Here is an 18,059-nt window from a genome sequence, read left to right as displayed (position 1 = left end):
CCCTTCACCAGGTGAGTGAATGAATCACTGCCTTATCAAATGTTTTCTGTTTTCAGCCATTTGTTTTTATGACTAACTTCAACAACATTTTTGATCACCAGTCTTGCTAAAATAACTGCTGAAACTCAAAAAATTCTGCAAGTTAGAACTCTCATTTCTAGGTAGTCCAACTAATAGCCAAATATACAAGTTTTCTTCGTACTTCTGTTCAACTTCAGGTCTGGAAGCTTTAAACCTAAGAAAGATTAACAGAAAATAAAAAACAGAAATTTCCAAGAGTTCATCAGATGTAAGTCCCAACAACAGGTCTGCATGAACCTAAGAGTCATTGAGCACTTTTATCCTTCATTTTGGAAACGTACAAAACTAACCTTTGTCAGTTAGTTACCCAGCACTGATTTATGGGCAGGTAACATGATGCAATCTCTTTAAGGTGCTCAAGGATGAGGAACACCAGACTTTGAACCAAAAACTAGCTATTGTAGCAAAAAAATTGCTGGGAAGCAAACTCATGGGGATCTTCCGGAACCCAGGAAGAAAGCATCACTGATGGGAACCTGTTATTGCACATCTCTAGCAGTGAAAACCATCCTGACACCACTTCATTCATTTTATAAGTACTTGGGCTTGCACTTGTCTGCGCACCTTGCTTGGTGAGTTTTGCAGATTGTGCTTTCTGTATTCTCTTTTCCTAAAAATAAAGAACACAGGACAAAGGCTTCCACACACAACAAAAGCAAGACTGCTGAAGACATCAAAGACCTGTGTAAGATTCAAGCCTGTTACCTGTAGTTTCATTACCTGACAAATCTCTTTTCTCATACTGGGAACCCAGCTTAGTAAATGCTCTGACTGTAGCAATACAGACGTTAAAAAGCACTGGAGAACAAGTGTGAACTTTTCATACACTGATATTTTCAGGAAATTCAGCAGCGTTGCCCATTATCAAACCTACAAGAGTTTTCCTAAGCTGTAGCTGAATTTCTCCAATTGCATTTGCAAGGGAGTTGCATTTTCCACAGTGAGTGTGATGAAACTTAACCCAACATGCCTATATTGCCTTACAGCCTTCCTTGCCTTTTGCCATCACTCATAGGACAAACAGAGTGATGTACCTCTGCAGGCCTCCACTGATGAAGGGTCTACTCCAGCAAACGAACAATTTAATGCAAGCCAAGCACTTTACCATTTTCCATGGCAGTGGTCAGGTAAATGGAATATCATGATCTATGGCTGCAAAGGCTGGCGATAGACTGGGGAGACCTAACATTGACATCTGACATCAGGCTGTTATCCATCATGGCTCCAGTGGCTGTCTTCTGCACGCAAGGGGTCTGAATTATTGAGTGGACCTCATTCATGGCAAGCTGCCACTTGCGTTTCTGGGAAGGACAAATGTAATAAGAAACAAATGCTGCTACAATTTTGTATTATCTCCAAGTCTCTCCCATTATGCTTCCCTGCTGGGTGAAAAAGATGAGGGAAAGATGCTGGGGGAAGGTTTAAAGTATGCTGAATGGCTTTGCTTGTGGTGAGAGGTATTCAGAGGCAGTTAGACTGACTGTCGCCAAAAAGCCAGCTCCAAAAAATGTTAAGCCAGTGGGAATGCAGCACCTTTGAAAAGGAGAAAGCTCACTTAAAATTTTGGCAGGATCAAATCGTTGATTAAAATCTTCTCTTTCCCCAAAATACCCTCGGACAAAGAACGTATATTTCTGAGACTGTAAAATATTCACCAAAAGCATGTTTGTGTTGCTTAGTTTATTTGGGTGTACTTCAGTTCTAGAAGCTGGTGCTTGCCTTGTATACAATCATAGTCCAACTCCTTTGCCACAGAGGGTCAGTGTCTGTGATTTTCAGTCCAAGTGCATTTCTGACAGGTCAACATTTATTTTCATTGCAAAACAAAAAAGAGAAGTTCAGGTTTTCAAGGCTACAGGAGCACTGCATGATGGATACAAGGTGAACGCGTTGGTACTGGTTCTGGGGAAGCTGCAGTGGGATTGCTCTGGAGGAGCCACCATTACCTCCAGCTAAAGGCCACACTGTGGGTGTTGTCACCACACTGGGGATCACGAAGCAGGAGTGACTGCAAATTCAGTGACAGGGAAGCATGTTCCAGGACTGCACAGCCCTGCTGCACCCTTCCACGGCCAGGCCCTTCACCTTCTGGGGTCTTTTTCAGTTCAGTGGATTGAATGATTAGGAATAAATGCGTTCAAATAACTGCAGCATTGAATGTTCATGTGATCATTCAGAAGGAGTGAAGTCAAATTCTGTCTATCATATTCATGTAAGTTAACCTCCAGTGAGGAAACACCATCTCTGAGGCAGCACCAAAAGAAACAATTATCCCCGTTATTTCTTTCTATAATAGACTACATTCTTGTTTCTCTTTATGAAAAGTGCCTATAAATTTGCTTAGCATATAAAAGAAAGCAATAAGAAAATCAACTGCACACTATCAAGTAATATTTTATATAATGATAGAAAAATTCCTAATGGAAAATCCTTTGTCCTTCTATTCCGAGATGTTTTCAATTATCTTCAAAAATGAGATCTCTGAATGGCACACAACTTTGCCCTCAGCGATGCTGATACAGTGCCATTAAAGTCAATGAGATTAGCTGTGTTTGAATGATGGTAGAATACAGTCCTGCATGTTTATTGCAACTGCATTTATAAAATGTATTCCAAATTGTATTAAAAGTGCATAAATAAATGCAGCCTCTATAAATATTCTTAGTGAATGCTTGTATGTATTTTTAAAAATAAATTCATGCAAACAGAAGTGGGTTTCTGGACCTTCAGGTCCAAGTGACCTTCAGTGCTCTGTGGATTTGCCTGGTCAGGCTTTATCTCCCAGTCCCACTTCAAAAAATAGGTGAAGAATACTCCTGCAAAATTTCAGTAATACCCACCACCAAATTAAATGTGTATACATTTCTATTTTTAGAAGAAAAAGCTTTTTGTATGTTGATTAATTGTCTTTGACAGACTAATCTAAGAGCGTGAATAGGTTGCATCATAGGCTATTAACTCTCTGGCAGTGCCAGTGCTGGGAGCATTTCTGGGGAGGCAGGTCTCTATTTGATCATACCAGACCTTAATGATACTGTTCATATGCATATTAACAGTGGCATTTTAAGAAATTCATTATTAATTGAATCTTGATTTCTTCATTGTTTTCCACATATTGTGCTTTTCCACAAGAACCACAACTTATGCCAATAAATGCCTAGAGAAATATCTTCATCTTGTAATTGTGTTCATTCACACAAAAATGTTCATTCATGTAAGCCACAAAACACATTCTACCCTCCAGTTAATTTATGACATCAATTTGGAATTTTGCTGAGCTGGACACAGCTGGCTGGCAACGAGTACATTGCTATTAAATATGAGCAATATGTGATATTAATCTCAAATTAATTTTTGTAAGAAAATGTATGCGATTTGCTTTGCAGCTATAATAAAGAGGTAAAAGAAAATAGTTCCGTGTGTTTTTGCAAAAGTTCTATTCTGTTTATGCACATTAAGTGGTTACTGAGGGAAAGAAAACAAAAAAACCTGTAGAGACCTGGCTTTTGGATGCACTGAGGCTGAGGTCTTGGCCTGAGGAGGGGGCGTTTGGCCAACTGCAGAACGGCATTGGAGCAGCTGAGGCAGTTGTTGAAATTGCAGGTGTCATGTTATGAAACGGCTGCTCGTGCAAAATCCACGGTCAGGTCTGCTCTACAGCTTTACCTTGAATCATCTCGTGGAAAGACTGTGCCCCTGTGGAGCCCAGGCTGGCATTTCCTAATGTGCTCTCCTGGGTGGGGGATACTGAGCTCATGCTGGATTGCACAGTGAGAGTTTCTGCAGAAGGTTTTGGCAGTAAAATGAATGTTGTTTTCATTAGAATTTTCCATAGGAAACATTGCCTTTTCATGAAAAACTCCCTCTATTTAAAATGCTTACAAACAATTTGTTTTTCAGCAGCTGCTGAAAATCTGGGGAGTTTCTAGCATTACTGTTTCAATGAAAAGCAACAGCGTTCAAAGAACAGATGTATTTTTTTTTAAGATTTCATTTAAATAGAGTTCCAATTTATCACCAAAATAAGAACACTCTGCATGGAAATTTTCTATAGAGAACAAATCTAACTCAAAGGTGGTAAAGGAAATCCTGCCAAGTCATTCATGTCTAAACCTACCAAGACTCCTTTAGGAAACAGAAATATCACTAAAATCACTGCAAAACAGCACCTAAGTATTTGTAAGGTTCTCTGCATGACATCTTTTTGCAAATCCTGACCAGCACACATCAACATTTTAAAGGAGGCACACATACCTGACAGATCAAGCCTAAGCAACCACAAACATGAAGATGCACTTTAAAACTTGTCTATATGAGAAGCCATGAGGATGTGCTGTAGGATGAAGTTTCCTCAGATGCTGGCTGTAGAAGACTGAGTGGTTTGCAAGGGAGATGATGTTTGATTTACAAAAATTCATAGCATATCTGAGTAGGAGAGGTTTCTGAAAATGTGCTAAACAATCATGGATAAAGAAAAGGACAAGAAAACTCAGCTTGCTCCATCTGGTTGGTTGAGAAAATGCTGTAGTTGCCTAAGATGTGCCAGTACATAGGTCCACAGAGAAGATTTGACCAGTGGAATTAATAACAAAAAATTATTTATCATTACCATTACTTATTGACTAAATACAACGTGACCATCTCTGTAGGCTGGTCTTCAGCTATACGTACCCCACTCTGATCAGAGGCATAGGTAAGTCACATTTCCTGAGTGTCACCTGAGTACATTTTGCCTATGAAGTTTCTCGCCGACTCTTCACTCCTGATCAGCCCTTACTTTGCCAGGAGCTAATTTCCTCCTGATCTGCATACAATAGCAAGTGATGACCTCTTCACTAAAAACCTGACTGCATCCACCCCTCCTCTGCCCCACACCTTGCTCTGATGATGCTCTGACCAAGAATGACTTAAGTCAGGAGAAACAAAGCACGGAACAAAGTGCTGGCATATCTTGTTCCAAGATGTGGAAATGTCAGTTACAGAGCGCCGTATTTTTTGTCACTCTTGTCATTTTAAAGTTAAAAATTGCCTGCCATCATTACATGTGACAGAGTCCTAATGAAATAGTGAGGGCTTGAAAGGAAGGAAAAACCCAATCAGACCCACACCAAGACAGGACTTCTGCTGCTCTGTGTTTAATACCAGACAGAAAGAAGTTAGACACCAGGCTTTGTGAGCATCACTGCTGCTGGATGGCCCAAAGCATTTTCTATCTGACATCCAGTTTGGCAGGCAGGTACCCACCCAACATCTCAACAGGGAGCTCCAGGCTTCTCCCAGACCAGAACACATCACAGTGAGACAGGAAGAAGTTTCTGTTTCATCTTCTTCAGTAGATTCCTTTTGGTGGTGGTGGTGGCTGTAGATCAAAGCCAACTCTGCAATATGCTATGGATAATGAATCATCCTTTGAAATACACTTGCTCAAGGTGAGTGCGGTTGGGCACGTGGCCATTTGATTCCTTTCACATGCTTTAGAAACTCTGTATTAATAATAGTGATAATGTTTTCCTAGACTTTACTACAGTTGCCTCCCAAAATGAGGGACTGGGGAGGAAAAAAGCAACGAGGCAGCCCACAGCACACCAGCTGTGCCCTGAAACCACAGATCAAGGTCTTTGTACACATCTTCTACTCTTGGCACTTGCTTTTCACCAATCTCTTGCAGTCCTTACAAGCCAGCAACCATTTGTTTTTTCCCAATCCCTGAATGGTACATCTTGCTACTTGGAGGCTGTAGCACATAAATGCCAGAGCCAACAACACAGCAAGCAGGTGGTGTTTTTGCCCAGTTTATTCTATCTGTATGATTTTCTCAGTAATTCAGAAATCTTTCTTGCATGAACACAGGCTCAGAGAGAATAAAATCCATATGGATAGGAGGGCTGAAAGCTGCCTGAAAGAAAAAAAAAAACCTCTCAGCTCTAACCTGAGAGTTTGGCACTAAGAAGAGCTGGGCATCCATGACCTCTTGGCTACTGCAGCAACTGCCAGAGTTCAGCCCAGTGCTGCATCACTTGTTCCTTTTCAGCACCCACATTAAACCCTGCTGGCTGGCAGGACACTGCTTCTCCACATCTTGGGACTTCCACCAGCCTCAGGATGCACCAAAACACAGCTGTGAGCCTCTCCTACCTTCTGTCTTCACACCTTTTCCCCCCTCCTCTACACACTTCCTGATCTTTTTTCAACTTTGCACTTTTCAATAGCAGGGCTGCTTTCACTTGCTTAGCCTTATAAACTTATATGTATGCTTTGGTTAATACAAATAAAACCCACTTCTACATATCATTACTTGCAAGTGATATAATAGTAATTATACTGTATATGATATACATGGTATATGTGATATATATTTTAATATATATCAATATGGTCTTTACTATATTCTAGATGTGCATACATATATAAACACACACACAGATATATATATGTCCACAACTTTACCACTTTTCCTTCCAAAGCCTAAGAGAGCACTTAATATTTTCTGTCACTGGTTTAACTGGAATGTATTACCAATTATTACTGCTAGTAAAATAAACAAGAAATTGACTTAACCAGGGCAGGGCTCCCATTAGCTTTACACTTGCATTTACTCCCCTGTTAAACACTGCACTGCAGTTAAATCAATTGATACCATCTGTCCAGATGCCTGTTTTCAGTAGCTTGTCGGTACAACCTCATCTCAGTCAATGTTTCAGCTCCTACTTTCGCTTCTTGGCAAATAGCTGAAGACAGCATTTCTATCTCCTTGTTGCAAAGGGAGCATAAATGAAAACATGATCAGAGGTCTCTACAGATGGTGGTTTTTCTCCCTGAAGGAAAGGGCAGCACCAAAGCAGCCTTGTACCATGTGTGTGTGCTCTGCCCTCCCTGAGTAACTGGACACAATAAGAGCTGTCCATGTGCTTGTTGAGACATTGAGCTCTTGCCTTGGAATACAGGGCACAGAGGGACAGAGAACAGGAGTGAAATGGTCCTTGTTCTGAAGTAAAGGAATATTTGACATTACCTGTGAGGCAGTTGAAATTCTATGCTCATCTTAGTCTATCAGGGATATCAAGCGCTGAATCAGGGGGATGTAACAGCACCGAGAACCTCAGTAAATGAGGCCCAGAGAGCATCATTACAGAGAAAGCATCTGTGCACACACTGAAAGGGAATATAAACTGCAGTGAGGTTATCACCATCACTCAGTGCCAAACATCCTTCAGACCCACGCACAAGAGCCACTGGCATTTATCCCAAGATACCCCAAGAAAGGATGCTTCCCATAAAGCCAGCACCAACTGCGTCCATGTGGCTCTTACAGCCTTGATGATGCAGTGCCACTCATGCCCCCAGCCTCCTGTTTTCATTGCAGGCACCCATGGGCAGGACATAGCCCTCCAGGTGTATCAACATAATATTAAATCAGCAGAAGACCCCCATTTTTTTGGCATTCTTCTATCCACGAGGGCACCTCTGCTTTACACTGTGTGGGAAGAATGGCCACCTGCTGGAGCGAGATTGAGGCTGCTGCTGGGGCAGCATGGGCACCTCTTGCCATCTGGCATCTTTCCTTTTCACATCTCCTCTCCTACAGACCCCAGAGCAGAGCACAGCTGCTTCTGTCCTTACACAGCACTCAGCATGGGGGACCAGTGCAGTCCTAGGACTCCTCTGGCTGTTGCCATTATGCAAATAATGTTTTGTAAAACATGCACTTATAATTTAACTGATTCAAGAAAACAAATTGGGCATAAATTATTATGCAACATCTTGCTGATCATCAGAGCCTCACTCAGTTGTGAGGATCTGGTGAGATGAGCAACTGCAGAGCAGCAGCTTGAAGGCATTTCCTGTTTTTTATACAGGCTTCCCACCCCGTTTTGCAGAGCGAGTCTGCTCTTCGCAGAATGAGAGGCAAGCAGGTGTTACTAACTCAAAGTGCAAGTCTTCATTTTTACAGGGATCTTCCTCAGCAACAGGCCAGTACTAAATCAAAAAGAAAAAAAAGACAACAAAACTCTGAAACTTCTCCCTGTGTCTGAGAACTGGGAACAGAGATCACCAGTCCATGCCAAAAGGTAAGCAAAACTGATTTGCACCCAGAAGAAACTGCTTATCTGTGCACAAAAGGGCTGAACCTGCAGTGCTGACTCAGGCAAAGCTGTTGCTTCAACATTCAGCCCGGCACTTCAAATTAGTTATTTTTCTAATGCTCAAGCTCTCTGTTCAAAAACAGAGCAACATCTCTGCACCTTGCATTTACCACACATGTGTGCGTGCATCTGTGCACATTTCCATGGCTGGAGCATAAGTGGGCTTATCCAGACCTCAGGTTGGCTGCATGTCATAGAATCATAAAATCACAGAACAGCTTAGGTTGGAGGGGACCTTAGAGATCATCTCATCCCAGACCTCCTTCCATGGGCAGTGCTGCCAACCACTTCATCATGTCACTCAAGGCCCCCTCCAACCTGGCCTTGAATGCCAGAGATGAGGCATCCACAGCCTCTCAAGGCAACTTCTTCCAGCACCTCAACAGCCTCTAAGTACAAAATTTCGTCCTAACATCTAACCTAAATCTCTCCTCTTTTAGTTTAAAGCCATTCCTCTGTGTTCTGTCTCTATCAGACCACATGAAAATTCAGTCCCCATCCTGGTTATCAGCTCCCTTCAAATACTGGAAGGCTGCAGTGAGGTCTCCCCAGATCCTTCTCTTTTACAAGCTAAACAAGCCTAGCTCTCTCAGCCTTCCTCCATAAGAGAGGTGTTCCAGCCCTTTAATCACCCTGTTTACGGAATGCAGAATGATCTGGAAGTAGTGAGGGAGTAGTGAGTGGCAAAAGTTGCAGGTATACCAAATCACTCGGGATGCTCAGCCTGGAAGCTCGCTTTGGAGACGTGCAAAAATATCACAGAATCACAGAATATCCTGAGTTGGAAGGGACCCATAAGGATCAAGTCCAACTCATGGATCCACACACCTCCCAGAAATCAGATTTCATGTCTATGAGCATTGTCTAAAGTATCCTTGAACTCTGGTGACTGTGCCCATTGTCCTGGGGAGCCTGGTCCATGCCCACTTCCCTCTGGTGAAGAACCAACCTGCCCTCCCCTCACACAGCCCCATGCCGTTCCCTCGGGCCCTGTCGCTGTCACACAGAGCAGAGCTCAGCGCTGCCCCTCGACTCCCTGTGAGGAGCTGCAGCCATCATCACGCCTCCCCTCAGCTCCTCTGCTCTGCGCTGAGCACACCAAGGAACCTCAGCTGCTCCTCATGCCTTTCACCCTCCGACTCTTCACCATCTGCATAGCCCTCCTTTGGACATTCTCAAGTAGCTTTATGTCCTTTCTGTACTCTGGTGCCCAATGTATCTCATGGTGCTGAGTGACAGGGCAATAAGCAAAAGAGGTGATAAGCTGATAAGCAACAAGAAAAGCTGATAAGCACTGAGAAATGCACTTACAGGACAAAAACCATACACAAGATGACCTTAAACACTACTGCTCATGAAAGTGGTTTAGACATCGTTGTGGAAAATTCTCTGGAAAATTCTGTCGAAGCTGTTAAGAGCTGTTAAGAGTCAAACTGGATTCTGAGATTTCTTAAGAAAAGTGTGGGGCACAAAATGGCATACCCCAAATTGCCAGCACGTGAATGCACAATAAGCATGCATCTTGAATACTTCATGCAGCTCTGGTAACACACCTCAAAATAAATTTAAACAAATGACAAAATGATGGCTGAAGCATTATACAGGGGTGCAGGGTGGTCTGGGTGGAAGCTACCAGAACGTCTTCAATCTGGAAAAGCAGCAGTCACAGCAAAGCCTGTGAACATGAGCCACGTGCAGCAAGGGATAAGGTTAAGTGCAGTTATTCTGTGTGTTCTCTGTTTCTGTAACCTGGGGCAGGTTTGTGCCAATGGCCACTTCCACAGGCATAACACTCACCAGGCAGACCCTCTAGGTGACCTCAGCTGTCTGTTCCTCTACTGTCCTTTCTTGTGCAAAGTGTGTTTGGACAGGGAAAGTTATCAAGATTTAAAGAGGTTACTTAATACATTCTAAACAAACTAAGGACAAATCCTGCTTTTAGTCTCTTAACCTAAATGTATCCACTGAAGATAATCCTGTTTCCTTAGGGATTCATCATGCATCTCACACATCCGTAGTGATTTATTGGCCATGGTTTATTCATGACTCAGAAAGTGCTTGATTTAGTCACTGTTTGCAAAACCATTAGAGAAGCCTCACTCTGATAGCTTCTTTCTGGACAAAATTCAAGATAAAATTGAATATAAATTATTATACTGTGCTCCAAAGATTTTCTATTCTGATTCTTTCTTCTTTTTCCTTTCACAGTCTGCAGAGACTACAAAACTGCAGGACTGTGTGAGTGAGTGGTGCAGTCTTTGATGACTTACATATGTAGTCTCAGCAGAATACTTCCAACCATTTTCACTAAAATTGCAGCTGTTACTACACTGCCTTATTTAAAAGTTCATGGAGACCTATTTTTACTTCTCCAGCCTATGGCAGCGAGTGTCTTTATCAAGAACTGAAGAAGCATGGGACACTGACCCAACACTTCACTCCAGCAAGTAGAGCAGATTTTGCCCCAATTCACGGCGATGCAAAAGCCAGTCAGCTTTAGCTGTTACTCGCCTACATTGTACTCTGTGGATTAGCTGTTTGTCTCTGGGTAATCTGTTGGCAGGTAAAACTGTTGTCTACTTATTTAGCTAGCCTGATGGGGTTTTTTTGTTTGTTTGTTTATTTTTTGTTTGGTTTGGGTTTTTTTTGTCTGCTTGTTTGAAATTTATTCAGCTTATCTGAAATAAAACCGTAGACGCCTGTAGGATCGCTTCTCTTTTGTGTTTGAAAAGTACATCACTTTTTATTTTTCCCCTAATGCATCAGGGCAACATTTTTAATGCTGCAGCTTTCAATAAAATGTAATCTAGCTGACAACTAAACAGCTCTGTTTATTCCATTTTTTATTAACAATGCCAATTTATCCCCATGGATAGAGGCAGGGCTGCTCATCATTCTTACACAACAGTTAAAGTGAAAAAATGAGTCTGGGGAAACACCACTGTCCTCCATGCACAATCCCCATAGCACCCAGAAAATCAGTATCAAGGTTGATTTTACCCCCTAAGTACATCTGCAGGGGAAAATATAATGACCCTCTGTGTTTCAGCACATATTCTTAGCTACTACAAGTACTGTCACCTTAACAGAAGAAAAAAAATAGCAATTTGTTTTCCAAGTTCTGCATATCTCTCTGTTTCCCCTGGGTGTGTTGCACTGAGTTGCATCAACAAAGCAAACAGCAGAGCTGAGCACAGTAGAAGCTCCCCCATGTGAAAATTGTGCTTTTGGGACAATATACTATGTAAAAACCATGCCACACTGAAAGTGGTTAATGAGTAGAAGAGTTGGAGGGATTGGGTAAGCTCAACTCATAATTGGAGATGTGGGTTTATGCTATTGGAGCAGCAAGTATGGGGTAGGATTCCTGCGAGCAGGTCAAGACTGAGGCTGCCAGAGGTTTCTCGCCTTACCCCCTTGCTTTGGATATACGAGGTACCTGCATGCTCAGCCACTACAACTTTTCGAAACTCTATCTCACACCTTACCACCACCGTAACCCACTTGTTACCAAAAGCCTCAACGCCCCTTTCCTGCTCTAGGCCCAAGCCTTGAGCAGAAAACGTGTCGGGTCTGTGCGGTCACAGCTTAGTCATAGGAAAATGCTGACAAGCCCAGGAAACTCATGCGATGTTTAAAGAACAGAAAGGTGCCCAGAGAAACATGAACAAAGTCCCACATCACTCCACCCCTTCTTACCAGGGGAGGAGGAAAATGCTGTGGAGAGGGTTATTGCTTCCAGAAGGCTTGCTGCAAAGAATAGGCTGCTCCAGAAAATCTCATCCACCCTGTGTAGTGGGGACAGCAGAGCCTGGGGAAATGCTGCTGCAGTGCCATGATGCTGATATCCCACAGGGCTACCATGTGCGCTCAGTCCTTGCTCACAAATCCCGAGGTGGGGATCAGGCAGAAAATCCCCAGTGGCTGTGTTAAAGTCATCATCCCCCCAACCACACAGAACTTTTGCCAGAAACTCCTACTCACCCTACACATGCATATTGCCCTGGGACACTTATCTGCGTGCTGGTGGGTGTAAGGGAGCTCATGATGGTTGTACAGAAACACTTGTTCATCCTGACAGAGTGGTGGGCTGGGATGGCCGATGAAGATGGGAGCAAGTTTAGAAGAGGACCAACTTGTGCAGATGTTGGGATGAAGATGACCATCCACTCCTTGAGCATCTGAGCTGGCACCAGGGGTCCCAAGGGCTTGTGCAGCTCATTGCCTGGCAAGCAAAAGCATCCAGTAGCTGCATAGAGCCACCAGCCCCACCAGCTCCCAGTGGCTCCTCCCCAGGCTTGTTACAGCTGTGCTGCTGGAAACCAATATCTGAACCAGAAATGAAGCCAGGATGCTGTTATTTCACCCTCCCCTGGCACAGCTCCATGCTGTTCCCTTGGGGCCTGTCACTGTCACAAAGAGCAGAGCTCAGTGCTGCCCCTCCATCAGGAGCTGCAGCCGCCATCAGGCCTCCCCTCAGCTCCTCTGCTCTGCGCTGAGCACACAGGGCTCTCAGCTGTTCCTCAAATATCCTGCCCTCCAGATCCTCCTCCATCTTTGTAGACCTTCTTTGAACAGTCTCTAATGAATATTCTAACTTACTAAAAAAAACCATCATGCTTCTTCAACCATAGTTTGTGAGTTGTAACTGTGACCCACAGAATGACAAAAGAAGTGAGAACAGTGGTCAGCTCAGTGAATGCATGCCCTCAATAGGGCCACGACCACTGCCTAGTTCTTAGAGGATAACACCTGCACCAGCAAGTTTGCTCCAGGTAACAAACCCGGATCGGATGCTAGCAGGGACATGCTTTCATACCAAGTCATCAAGCATCGGTGAAAAGGAAATCTTGTGTTTCCTAGCCAACAATACAGAAAGAAATGGAATTTTACCAATTTACATGGTCAGCCATGCCATGGGCTGTGGATTCGCCCACTAACATATACGAAATGCGACTGGGTGACTGACAAACCCAGAATTGCGAGGGAAACGGCCAGAACTTTTTCATTCCCAGGATGCCTTTACACCAGCAGCAGTCTCTAATAGGGCTGGTCAGGAACTTTTTGTTGGAATGACTTCTCTCCAAACATGCAGCTTTGTTTTACGAGCTGTCAGAGGAACTGTAACTGAAGCACTAGCTGCTCTGCTGAACACACTGGGGGCTGCTGCTGGGCTGGCATGGGTGACCTCTCCCAAGCTTTCTTCCCCAAATCAGCATATGGGGTCCCTTGGGTTTGGAACTGGGCAGCTCCTTGCCCGCAGGCAGGCTGGGGGGATCTGCGAGTATCCTGGTGCCTGTGAGAAAGGCTGCCCTGTTACTCAACTCCCTGCACAGAGACTTGGTTGCTTGCTGGCTCTGCCCTCCCTGCGAGGAGATGGGAAGCAATGCTGAATCCCACAGCAGCAGAAAGTTGAGCAGAGAGGGAAAGGGACAGCTGCTTCTTCCTATCGCTACAACAGAGCATGGGTGTGTGCAATGCCTACAAAATGCCGAGGCTGAAGTTAGGATTCTTTAGAGATTTACAAGACATATTTTTCTCAGATTCTACTTTATTTACTTTTTTTCCATCACTTACCGCAGACATATGAAAAAACATTAATCTCTAATTTTATTGGCCAGGAAAGTCCAGAGTGCAAGTTAGAGCAGTATGGACTTGCCGAGTTCTGTATACATCTGTAACTTGCACAGGGTTTATCTTGACTGCCAGTAGTGGCTAACCCTACCTTATGCAATAGCATACCCTCATCTTAACCTAGATCCGTGCTCCCATTTACAAGAACATCTAGCCCCAGAAAATCAGAGACTTGAGGGATCAGGTCTTCAAGGTTCATATTAAGTATGCTCCTCAGGAGAATGAGGGTGCTCTGGTCCTGAATAATCTCTGTGTTAGCAGCTAGCAGGAAGGACAGAAAGATGTAGGCCAGGCATGTCCAACCCGCAGCCCACAAGCAGCTTGACACAGCTGTCAGTGTGGCCTTCTCCCTGCCCCACTCTGTAAAGGCTGTGGCTCTTCACTGTGGAGTGATCCCTGGCATGCTCAGCAGCAACCAGTGTGCTGTTAACAGTGTCGACTGAAACCCAGGCATAGGGAGGGCAGTGCTGTGCAGTACTGACTCAAATGGTGGCAAATAATTGCTTTCCATTTTGATAAAGGAATATGCAGCCTTGCTTTCTGTTTTGATAAAGGAATTTGAGAATGCATTTCAAGATTGCAAAAAAATAATCAATTTTCAAATGGAATGTATTAAGTTACAGTCAGGTATTCATCTCAAAAATCTGATCATGTCTCTTTGCAAAACTTTCATAATCCCTATCTTAGCAGAAAAAATATTTAATTCTTCGCTTCACAGTCACACCTTATTTATGCCATTGCTTTTTGGCAGTGTGCACATTTGTGAGCAATTGTCAAGGATAGGGGACAGGAACAGTAACATTTCATCAAAAATCTCTGATGAACACCTTGAGAACTCATTAAGAACTGCAGCCACTGCCATTGAACTAGACTGATGCATTAGTTTCACATGAACAGGGTCAAATATTCCATTAGTTTCATAATTTTGTTGCCCTCTTTCTTTAAAATAAAAAAATATAAATGAATAAAATAAGTTTTGTTACTTATATGCATTAACTATATTATATATTTTATGAGGGTTGCTCTGAAAGTAATGCCTCCTATTTTATTATGTTGACCCACAACATCAGAGATGAATGCTGGTGGCACAGCACTAGAAGCTGAATCATCCCATCAATATCCCATTACATGTTTTTGCTGTGCGACAGATGGCAGCAGAGGGGCAATTTGACAGAATGATATCTGACATGGAAGTGCATGTGAAGGAAAGATGTGATGCTGAATTCCCCCATGAAGAAAAAATGGCATCCACTGACATTCACTGATGCTTGCTGATTGTTTATGGATACTAAATATTGAGTGTGAGCACAGTGAAGCAGCGTGTGGTACATCTCAGCAGTGATGATTGTGGATCATCTCTGCTAGTGCAGATTTTGGCAATTGCAGCATGAGGGCTCTTGTTCATTGCTGTTGAAAATGCATAGCCAGGAGTGGTGACTATGTTGAGAAAGTGTTCTGCAGCTGAGAATTTGCTCTATCAAATAGTATTATTGTGCTCTCTGTGTCTGTAGTTCTTTCCATGGAAATAAATAGGAAGCATTACTTTCAGAGCAACTTATCGGCCCAAGGCAATTTCTCTTTATTCGTTGCAGCCCAAGCAAGCTAAAACACTGGACACCAATGATTTAGGTTTTGACATGCTCGAGTCCTGGCTGTGTAGGTCTTCTACATGTTTTCCTTACTTTTTTTGACCATAAGCTTCCAAGTGCACACACAAGTGACTCTTGTCAAGGAGCTCTTACCCTAGAAACAGCAGAGAGGAGGAAGGAGATATGTCTCAGTGAAAAGGAAGCCTACTGAAGCACTCTACAAGCTGAAGAGCAAGCAGTTCAGTGCTATGCATAGCCATTTTCCTAACAGTTCATGCTCCCTTGACCAGTCCTGAGCCCAGCAGGCTGATTGCAAGGGCACATCTGGGACAGATGGCACCCAGGTGCAGTAGGTTGCCACCTCCTTTACTTTCTATGCTCCTTGGAACTGACTGTCTATTCTGAGCCATGAGACATCTAGAGTAATGAGCAGCACAGTAACATTCATTTGGCTTTGGAGAGGTTGGGTTAAACTAAGCATTCAAATAGATCCCCTCTAAGCATGGCCACATGCAGGTTATCACTGAATGCTTTGCTTATTCTTTATGATAGACAGCTGCACTCCGTTTGTGACAGCCTGACACTTCTCCATGGAGAATCACCGTTTCAGTTTCTAACAGTTTTGCCACGTGGGATGCTTGCTTTGGGAATCTATGCTTTTGGATGATTTGGCTAATGCAATTTATTCATACAAGAAAATAGGTCAGGAAAAATAATCCCTAATTTGCCATTACGAAATAAAAATCAGTTCTTCTCTGATGAGTTCTGTTATTCTGTGATTTGGAATGGAGACAGAAAATCAGACTTGTGACTTAAGCTTTCAAAATCTCAACCTAGGGAAGTCAATATGGTTTCTACTTACTAGTTTTCCTTATATGTATGATGGCATTGCAATAATATATCTCAACAAACAAACAAACAAAACAAAAACAAAACCCAGAAAGGCTGTAAAATCCAACAGTCAGAAGATAGAGAGGACCAAGACCAGGTTTCTGTCAGCTTTATGGGGTTTCTTGGAATTCTCTTCTCTATTCAGCACATCAGGAGTACTGTGGCCTTTAATTAAAAGCTCACCTAGTATTTTTCATGGAAAAACTGAAGGAAATACTGCAGAAGCTTTGATTTTGAAATTCTTGGCATCCAACTTTGTTCCATCAATCGTAAAACTCTGATTGAAAATTGTCTCAGAAAATTATCCCCAGAGCTCAGAAGCATGGTAGGCTGCTTAGAAGATGCTTGGTCCTTCAGTGGCGGCCACAACGTTGATCAGTTAAATATGAAAAACACAAAGAAATGGAAATACTAGAGCAAAGCAAACCAAACTCCTCCCTAACTGGATGATGTTTATAGAGCCATCCATGTTAGCAAAGTAATCAGTTATGCAACTGATCGCAGGAGTGAAAATCCACAAATCCATTTCTGTCTGTATAGCTAAGACAACAGTCAGAAGGGAGAAATCACTCATGTACTCTGTGCATTATTTCCATTCAGAGGACAAGCAGACTATGGTGAGATACATCTGATGCTGACACTGCCCAAAAAATGAAAGGAGGTGATCCTTTTCCAGACAGCACTTAAGATAAAAGGTCCCTCTGTCTTTCCTCCATGTCCCCATCTCTTCTGCTGGGGTGGTGTATCACCCTGCTGGATTTCTCCTCTTCCTCTCCATCTCAGGCAGCGATGGCTTTCCATCTATCGTGTTCCAGCAAGGATTGACTTTGCCTGGCTATGTCCAGCTTCTAGAGATGACTTCTGCCCATGTTTATCACAACAATAATAAGCACATTTCTGTTGCAGTAGCTTGGAGATTTGGACTTGTTCTCTGAGCTGTTTTGGTGGTGATTATGCAGATAAGCACATTGCTGCATACTGATCCCCCAAAGTGATATATTTCCTCAAACACTGCCTTTTCAACAAGCCAATAAGTATTATTGGCTCAGTACTATCCTCATCCTTTAAAGTCCATGTTTTATTCTAGAGTAATTGCTGTCTACATATCATGCACGATTCCTGTACAGTCAGCAAAACAATCTGAGAAGCAATGTAAAAGCTGTGTATAAGAGTGAAATGTTCAATAAGAACATTTTGATCACATTTTTTTCTGCTTTTTTTAAATCCTTTTAATTGTAAGAAGAACCATTTCTGCCTTAGGAAAAAAGGCCTTAACACAAGGCAGTAGGTAGGCAGATAAACCCAAACCAGGAACCCGAGGAAAATATAGAAAGGAAAAACAGAAAGGGAACTTCTAGAGAGCACTGAAAACTCATTTTATCACAAGAGGGCAGTGCATATTAACAAGTCAAGCAATAATCTATGTTTCACAGAGACTCTAATAACTTTCTTTTCAAAAATTTTCCAAGAGTTTCGCTTACAGAGATTGAAGAAAAATATAAGGAAGAAAAGTATTAGCCCATGATAATCCTGCAACATATAAGCTTCACGAGGACTGCTGGAGTCTATGACTTGTACCAAGTGTTGTGATTTTGTGAGAGAAGTGAGAAAGCTCTTGGTAGCACAGGAGCTGTGGGTTATCCTTGTTTTATTGTTTTGCTGACAGGCAGCAGTGCCACCTGGTGAATAGTCATTTTGCTTGTTCTGCCTAGTGTAGCTT

The sequence above is a fragment of the Tetrao urogallus genome (genome assembly GCF_951394365.1).
Source record: "Tetrao urogallus genome assembly, chromosome: 1".
In the NCBI taxonomy this organism is placed as follows: domain Eukaryota; kingdom Metazoa; phylum Chordata; class Aves; order Galliformes; family Phasianidae; genus Tetrao; species Tetrao urogallus.
This window is presented reverse-complemented; position numbering follows the sequence as displayed.